This window comes from Cervus elaphus, chromosome 29, assembly GCF_910594005.1.
Source record: "Cervus elaphus chromosome 29, mCerEla1.1, whole genome shotgun sequence".
Classification (NCBI taxonomy): domain Eukaryota; kingdom Metazoa; phylum Chordata; class Mammalia; order Artiodactyla; family Cervidae; genus Cervus; species Cervus elaphus.
The window spans coordinates 20,391,259-20,400,580 of NC_057843.1; the positions used below are offsets into that span (position 1 = coordinate 20,391,259).

The window sequence follows — 9,322 nt, forward strand, 5'->3', positions numbered from 1 at the left end:
ATGATCTGACATCTTTTTGTTTATTTTTTTATTTTGTATCTCTCTGGACTTAAACCTTGGTCTGTTTTTTTTTTTCATGTCTGCATTCCTAATGCCTAGAATAGTACCAGGTATATAACATAATAAATACTGGCTGAATAAATGAATTGCTGACGTAGTGAAGGAATGGATGAATAAATTTCTTTTTCCTTCATTGCCTCTTTTGGCAAATGGGAGTAATGCAACGATCCTCATCTGCTAGTAGGATTAAATAAGAATGTGCATGGGTGGCACTTAACATAGTGCTGTGAGCATTGGTGATATTTGATAAATATTTCTTTGATAAACTTGAATCTAACTGAATGTGAAAAGAAAATGGAAATTCATATGTGGGTATTGGGGAGCCAGTGATAACTTTTGTGCCAGAGTTTTCTAATACCACAAAGAGAATGCTAGATATCATGATGTCATTTATTGAGTAGTAATTTTATAAACAGAATACTCATGAAACAAGAGTCACACGCCTTCTTTGAAATAGAGTGTATGTTTAATCAGAGACTGAGATAATGGTTTTTATCCTACGGTTCATCTTTTTATAGGACAGTCTCTTGAGACGACCTTAGGTATTTAGATACTAGCATCCGAGCTTGAATTCTGGCTCTGACATTTAGTGAAAGTGGGTGATTTCAGAGAAGTCACTTACCCTCTTTTTGAGCCTTAGCTTCTTCATTGGTAGGAGAGCATCATTGTAAATAGCTGTGTCTCAGATTTGATGTAAGATTGCATGTGCTCATTTTATACAACAGTGAGTGAGTGTTGCTGCTGCTCTTATCACTGCTGTCACCGTGATTGCTACCACCACCGCCACCAACTCTAACACAACGACTGCCGGGCAGCATCCCCTGGGGATGTCCAAGGCAGGCTGTATGGGAAAGATGTTACCCACTATTTATATCTCTCATAAACCTTTATCAGGTCTCAAAGTCCAAAGGGAAGCTGGAACCAAGACCAACTGCAGTCACTGACCGTATATACTGACAGAACCTCGAAGCTGCTATTGCTACCAGTGAGCCACCCTTCGGGTCCTGTCATCCACGCCCCCTTAGGACTCTGCTGCTTTCTCAGGGAGGTCCCAGCACAGTCTGACTGTCTTTTGGATCATGTCCCTTAGCGAGCAAGAAGGTTGTTGGCTTGCACATGTAGATCTACAGATGTTGCACACTGCTGGTTTATTAATGCTCCATTTCTGTTTCCCATGTATGTGTGTGTTTTTCAGAAGGTAAGCAAGCAACTGTGCATAAATCAGTCTTTCCTATTGAGCCAAGACCATTTCAAGAAAAAGTCTGGAGGAGTTACCTCTGCACCACTTGGAAGGGGTCAGTAAGATGGTGGGACCCTGAACAGAAAGCAGAGTTCAAGGAACTCTTCTTGAAAGTGGGTCATGGATTTTTAAGTGTATGTAAAGATTCCACAGCTAAGAAGGTATGTTTGTTTAATGCTCTGTTTTCTTGAAGACTTGAAAAGAGCTAACAGCTTCTCTTGGGAGCTCTCTCTTGCCCACCTCTGTTCCCTTTCTTTCACTCTTCCTTCATTTCTTTTTGGAGAGATCACAGGAAACTCTGTGTGTGTGTGTGTGTGTGTGTGTGTGTGTGTGTGTGTGTGTGTGTTCTCAGTAAGCAATGGAAAGAAAAGATAGCCCCCTTAAAATAGAATTACTGGGAACATATCTCCTTAAAAGAAGCTGAGATAACAGATTTCATTAAAACTGCACTTTAATGAAATTAAAGGGAACTCTATCATTAAGATATGTTTGCAGAAGGTAAGCAGAAAGTGATTTTAATTATTGAATGTTTCTAAATATATCCACCCACTCCTCCCCAGCCAAGTCATGCAGATCTGGGATTCTAGGAGAAATGATACAATATTGTTGAAGGGTGACTAGAGACATTCAAACTGACCATGATTTGGGAAGGTCTCTGCTTCTTTCACCAAAACAGAAGCAAAACTAGAATTTTCAACCTGCAGAGTAAAGTAATATTTTGAAATATGATAGCTGTGCTTATTTTCTGCTGAATTGATCATGTTCGTTTTCAGGCACTAGTGAAGTTTCCATGTTCCCTCTCCTAGGACAGATTTGTTATAGCCTATATGCAGAAGTATAGGCTAGGCAGTGTTCACATTTCAGGATTCATAATTGAATGCTGAAGTCGCAAGGCACAGATACACCTCCTTACAGTTCTGGAGATTTTGGTTTTTTGAGTATCCTGTTTTCCAGGAATTCAAGCCCTAGGGGGTGAGGAAATCTCATGGTGAAACCACGGTGGCCAGAGTGATGGGGTAGTAGGTTAGAATGGTTGCAGGAGGTGCCCAGGCAGACAGGGGCAGGTTCAGAGAGTTCCCACGCCTTCGTGGTCTGGAGCGCAGAGCAGCACGTCATTTGCAGTGGTGTGTGGCCTGTGGTGGTGCGATGGAATCCAAGAACTTGGAGCTGCAACAGGAAGATGGTGGTGAGCACCAGATGGGAGCACGTGGGTCTTAGCAGATGGGTGACCTGATAGCATGATCTTGGCTTACGAAACCTCCCTTCAGAAAAGAGGTCCTCATCTCGTGAATGTGTGACAGTTCTAAGCGCTGTTTGGGAAATGATGGATAATGATTCAGTAAGTTGATTTAGGTAAGTTTAATACAGTAGAACCTGGAATGCTTGGTGTGAGATTTTGACTTGGTACATTTGGCAACTAGGAATGATTGCAGTTTTCCTGGAAGAGGATTGGCATGGCAAAAAAAAAAAAAAAAAATTTGCTTATGTTGGAAGAATGCAAAAAATATTGTGCTCAATTGTATCCGACTCTTTGTGACCCCATGAACTATATAGCCCACCAGGCTCCTCTGTCCATGGGATTCTCAGGGCAAGAATACTGGAGTGGGTTGCCATTCCCTCCTCCAGGGGATCTTCCTGACCCAGGGATCAAACCTTGGTCTCCTGCATTGCAGGCAGAGTCTCCAGGGAAGCCAGCATACATTTAGATTTTTAAGGGAAGGACTGGATCTTACTCATTTTGAAACCCATGGTGCCTAAAGTCTGGCACACAATTGCTGCTCAATAGTAGATGCTTGTTGATGAGAAAAAGAACAGTGCTGTCTCACAGATATCCAAATGGATTCCTGAAGTTTAGGGTGATATGAGAAAGGTTTTTTGTTTTTTTTCCTGGTGAGAAATTATTACCCCATAAAATAAAAACTAAGGGGAAATGTGCAGCATCTCTATGGCTTAGACTTGTTCTAGCCTGAATGTCAGAGGTAATTTTGCTGACTTTTCAACTCTAAGATGTATGTGACTTACTTAACTCTATTATTCAGATGAAGAGTGTTTAAAAATCCCTATAACTAGCCATGAACAGACACGGAGGAACATTAAATGCCTATTGCTGAGTGAGAGCAGCCAGTCTAATTATACTGTATAGTTCCAACTATCTGACATAGAAAAGGCAAATTTATAGCAACAGTGGAAAAGAAAAATCAAAGGTTGGGCAGGGAGAGCAGGAAGGTAATATATGTGGAGCATGGAGAATTTTAAGGACGACATTCTGTGTGATACTGCAGTGGTGGATTCACGGCGGATTCCTGGTAGTGTACATTTGTTAAAACCCAGACAACTGTATAAACGCAAAGAGTGCGCTAATATAAACTATGGACTTCATTTACTAATAATACATTGGTTCATCAGTTGTAAATAATATGTTGCACTAATGCAGGGTAATAATAGGGGACAATATGGTGGAGAATATCTGTATTTTCTGATCATTTTTTCCATAAACCTAAAATTGCTCAAAAAACTATTCTAACAGTTATTTTTTTTAAAGCTGTAAATCATGAAGACATAGAGGAATGAGGTATCTCTTAATTTGAGGGCCCTGTTTTCTTTCTAAAATGTTAGAACTGGTGCACCTCTCTTTCTTTAACTAAGTAGAGAGGAACTAGGAGGAATCGAGAAGAGAACCATTATTCTCCTCTATCAGACAGAAATAAAAGTGAATTGTAACCATCAGTTCCTTTCTGCACACTCCAGGCTGGGAGATACAGGAGAAAAAAGATCCTTCTTTGACTTTTTTCCCGGGTAATTGATGGCTTATGTTCTTGGCAGTTAAAAGCAACAGACATGTGAGTGGGCATATGGAAATCAAAGGGCAGAATGTAGTTGAGTCCAGGCCTCATTCAACATTTTACAAAAGCAGGAAGTCCAGCATTCAGAAGGAAATGGCAAATCCTGTTCCCGTTTTTGATCGTGGCCCCTTCTCCCGCATTTCCCCGGGTTTGTTCCCGGGGTTTGTGCCCCCTCGTTTGGGGGCACACATTGTCTCTTTTGGTGCCACCCTGGCCTGCTTTATAATGCCAAGTGGTATTTCCAGTTTGTATTTCATTCTTATCCAGCTATTAGAGCGGACCTAGCCTTCTGTTGAATTTTTTTTGTAACTTTGTCGGAAATTGAGCAGATGGATTTGAATTCCTAATTTTCCTCAAAGATGTGCCAAGTACTCGTTCCTTTGTTCCTTATTTTCCCCTTGACCAATTCCTTGTGGCTTTGCATTTTTCCTCTTTAAAAGCATCTCACTGATGAGTCTTGTCTCTCTGTGTTCTTAGGCATCTCGCTGGTAGCTAAATTCTCTAGAATCCACTCCCCTTTTGTTTTCATACATTATCCTGGTTTCACACACCTAGGATATGTAGGTGTACACACATATATTACCACTGAAATAATTAAAAATCACATTAAAATGCTTCTTCTTGAGACTGCTTATGAGAAAGACATATTTGTCTAGTGTTTTATTGAATACGTTGACCAGTTAATTTACAGAGTGTTTAAGATAAATTATCTCAATTTAACCTCATTGAATCTGCTAATGGGAGAATCTAATAGTTCCATTTTATGGAATAAGGTAGTGAGACTACAGAACAGACTTGCCCAAGGTCAGTTACCCAGTAAGCAATAGAGCTGGAGGCAAATTCAAGTTTATTTTATGCTATAGTCTACTTTTCTTATAATTAAAAGAGCATTGGCTTTGCCATATGAAGGCTTTAGGTTTGAATTTTTTCTTTGGGGGAATAGGGATGTTCTTTAAGTTGCTTACCTAAACCTTTGTGTTTTTGACTTAGAAAATGAATATGATGTTAATTTACTTTCAGTATTGCTCTGAGAATTAGATAATGAAGGCAAGTTCCTTGCAAGGGGCCTGGTATGCAGTAATTTTTGGACTGTCAATTTTTTTTATATTCAAGTTATTATTTTTAATGATGATACTGTCATTTATCTTGGGGCAGAAAAGCAAACTGTACTAAGTTAAGGCATATAAATTACCGTATGTTGCTAGATCTGTGTCCTTAAATTTTTCCCTGTGTAGATCTCTCCTGACATCTGCCATTCCATTGTCCAGCCCTGTGGCAGAAAGTTTATTTGGAGACCTGATGGTTTTGTTCCCTTTTCTTGGAGGCCATGTTTTTCTGGTCAGCAGCTTCTTATACAATTTAGTGCCAGCCTTTCTCCTTCCATTGGCACAACTGTCTGGAACCTTCCTGCCAGACTGATCTATTTTCCATCCTTAGTGAGACTCTCTTTTTGGATTAAAGGTCAGCCATCCATACCTGCACCCGCCTGTGCAAATAGCACTGTTAACACTGACTTGTCTTGCTGTCTGCCTTCTGCTTCTCCTGTTACCAGTCAGATATTAAAGCCTTTTCTGGGCGGGCTGCTTCCCTGCCTCTGCCACCAGTTTTAGGAGTTGAAATGCAGACCCCAAATTACCAAAATAAAACAAAGAAAAGTAATAACGAACAACACAAGCAAGCAGCCCGTGACCTTTCACTCTATAACATATGGCATATATGATATTTTTAATTCAACACGTTAAAATTCCTTTTTTTTTTTTTTTCATTTTTTTGTTGTAGTGTAGAGTTGCTTTCCTTTTTTATTTTCTTTTAAAAAATCCATTTTCAACCTTGGAAAGTCTTCCTCGTTTCCAGGAAACAGAATCCAAATCAATCAGTGACAGCTTAATGGTGTGTGTTTGGAGGGGATTGTTGCTGGTATGTAGTTTCCTGTATTTTGGTACTTAATTTGTATCAATTTAATATACATGGAATAAGTATCTGAATGTCTGCGATGTGCCAAGTGAAACTTGCATGGCGCTGGGCATGAATTAGCCACACGGAAAAGCAACAGGGAGCTGTGGGTGGGTGGGCATGAGAAAGGAAACATAAGGATGCTACACTTCAGCCCAGCGGGAGGCCAGCTTCTAGTGCTAATACAATCAGGAAGTTCTAGTTCCCACCAAAAGCCAGCAAGTGAAGATCACCCCACTCCCAGCAACTTCTGTGGCCCAAAGAACACAGCGTAGCCTGGTAGAGAGTGCTTAGAGAGGAAGATGAGACAGAAAGGCATCTAGCAAACAGTTTTGCTGGAGAGCAGTTTCCTTAGAGGTATTATGGGCTTGGGTTGTTGATTTACAACCTGAACTTTGATCACTTGCAGAGACATGGTTTTGCAATGAGAACTCTGATACAATGAGGCAGTGTCCTACTGCCCTCTGATAGGATGAGGCCAGAGAAGGAGTGCAAAAGCCCATCAAGCATCCAAACTGGACCAGCCACATACCTTTCTCAGGTTTGCTTGGCTAAGGGTTCACCAGTGGAGTTAGATCTATGGAAATTGAATTTTGTTGTATATTAGTTATGTTTAAGCTAATCATCATGAGCAACTGAAAGCACTCCTCTGGGATCTGTGATCGATGGCCGTTTAGGTGAAGACGTGGTCCAGCCTACACGTTGCAGTCCAGGGCCCACAAAGGGCGAAACCAGATACCTGCAGCTGTTTACGGATTGTGGTTTATCCACGCTGGCTTCTGCTTCCTGCACCATCTGACACAACAGCACAGTAAAGAATACGAAAGATCAAATCCCTGCCATGGCAGAGCTTACAGTCCAGGGGGAAGCCAAGATACATTAAAATGAAGCAAATACACGCAATTATTTATATTTTATTATCAAAATAATGCATGTTCATGGTAAAAGCAAGAAAAATATTAAAATAACAGAGCAGACTCTGATTTCAAATTACAATCCCCTATCCTGCCACTCCCCACTTCATCCTCACTACCAGAGATATCCTTCTTTTAACTGCTTCAGTTTTTAGATCTTCTGGTAGTTAGAATCACAGCACTAAAACCCATATATAAGCTATTGACAAACATCCTATATTATCCATTCCTCCCCATGGCAATAGGATTTAGCATACTCCTCCCTCTTTTCCTAATTCATATTTGTATTACTGTGTCTATATTTTATACAGATTATTTTTATAACTAATTCAGCTCTTATTTTTCTATTCCATCATTTTTTGATGGAATCATCTTTTTTTTTTTCATTCTTTCAAGTCTCCTTTGTCCGTTGCCTAACTCCTGAGCTTTTATAGTGTAAAGATTCAGGAACTTGTCAGAGCCTGAACTTTTATAGTGTGAAAGTGAAAGTGAAATCGCTCAGTGGTGTCCGACTCTTTGTGACCCCTTGGACTGTAGCCTACAGCGCTCCTCTGTCCATGGGATTTTCCAGGCAAGAGTGCTGGAGTGGGTTGCCATTTCCTTCTCCAGAGGATCTTCCCAACCCAGGGATCGAACCTGGGTCTCCTGCATTTTAGGCAGATGCTTTACCATCTGAGCCACCAGGAAGCTGATAAATTTTACTTTGTGTTCCGTCAGGAGACTTGAGTCCCGGAGCTTTGTATGTAAGTTATTTAAATAACAAGGTAAAATTCTTCATAGTGAAGTGCAATTGCATAGTCTCTTGTTATTCTAGTTACTTGACCAGATCTGAGACCTGAGAAATCAGTCAAGGTAAAATAGTGGAGACCGATTCGTGGAGGCATTCGGACATATTCTGCGTCTTGAAAAATGTGGAAGATAGGCAGAGAGAGGTGGCAGGTGCAGAGAGGAAAGAGGAAAGGACCTGCATGATGAGTTGGTATACTCAGGTGATAGGCAAGTGACAGGGCTATATGGAGAAGTTGGTTCCTTTCAGTGGATAAAGCTGGAAAGGTAATTTAGAACCAGATGGTTGGCGATGAGCCTCAGGCTGTCTGCTTCCCCAAAGTTGTAGCCTACACTTTCCCTGCCTCCACTTCCTGCTTTCTCTCTCTCTGCAACCTCTTTCAATCTGGTGCAAGCCCACACAGCTCTGTTAAAATTGCTCTCAAAGACCACCAGAAACTGATCTAATAGTTCAGTCTTAACCCACATCCTCCCTTATGTCTTTGTGGGATTTGATGCAGTTGGCTGGTCCTTCTCGGCCCCTTTGCCCTGTGACGTCGCATTCTTCGTGTTTTTCTCCTGCCCCTCTTCCTGTTCGGTGGTCTCTTTCAGTGTGTTTTCTTTGAGGGTCTGCTGGGTTTCTGCACTTGACCCTGTGTCTCTCCATCAGTTTTCTGTTCACTTTTATCTCCCGTGTGCGTTGATTCCCTGGTCTCGAGCTTTGATTTGCTTCCCATGTTCCAGATTACTTCAGGTCACTACGAGTCTACTGAGCTGCTCAAACTGAATGATCATTCAGAACTTTCACTCAGCATGTGCAAGACTTACACTATTCCCTTCCACACCAGTGCCTCGTCCTATTTGTTTGTTTCTTCCCCCCTTTTATCTTCCTTATTTCTGTCATTATCCTTTCAGTTAGCTGGATTCAGACCGTCATGAGAGCTCTAGATTTCAGCCCCTGACCAGCTGGTCAGTGACTGGGTTCTGTCAGTGTTCAACCTCTGCCATTTTCCTAGCATTTCACCCTATCTTTATATTTCCAGTGATAGAACCCTAGCAGGGCCCCCGCTTGGTCATATCTGTGTTGAGGCAAATGTTTCCTCAGTAGTTTCTGGTCCGTCCCTGTTTCAGTCAGCCCTTCACAATAAACCCGGCTAGGATAGGTTGGATCATTTTATCCCTTGCTCAGAACTTTCAGTGTTTCCACTTCATTGGCAGAATAAAGGTCTCTTGTATTTTCTTTAAATCTAGATTGGCCATTTAAGATCATCCATGTCAACCTTTCCATCACTGTCTTCCACTCTTTGCTGTCATGAAACCAACCCTTGCTCAAGCAATATTAGATTCCTCAGTTTTCCCGCAACCTACCTTTCTTCACTCCACTGCCTGAATTCCTGATCTGAACTCTTGACATCTTTCACACAAAACTCAATAAAGTTGCTGCCTATGTCACAAGCCTTGCCTGTGTATCACCACTCTCCTCCCTGCCAGTCCACCTCTCTCCCATTGGGATGAAATGATTGTTTCTATTTTCTTCATAGGAGATA

General features: G+C 41.3%; 1 non-coding gene across 1 annotated transcript; it reads right to left on the reverse strand.

The window, feature by feature from the left end:
- Nucleotides 1-7,624: 7,624 nt before the first annotated feature.
- Nucleotides 7,625-7,697, reverse strand: TRNAF-AAA. The gene has a single exon. It is a non-coding gene; the product is annotated as a tRNA-Phe (tRNA).
- Nucleotides 7,698-9,322: the final 1,625 nt, after the last annotated feature.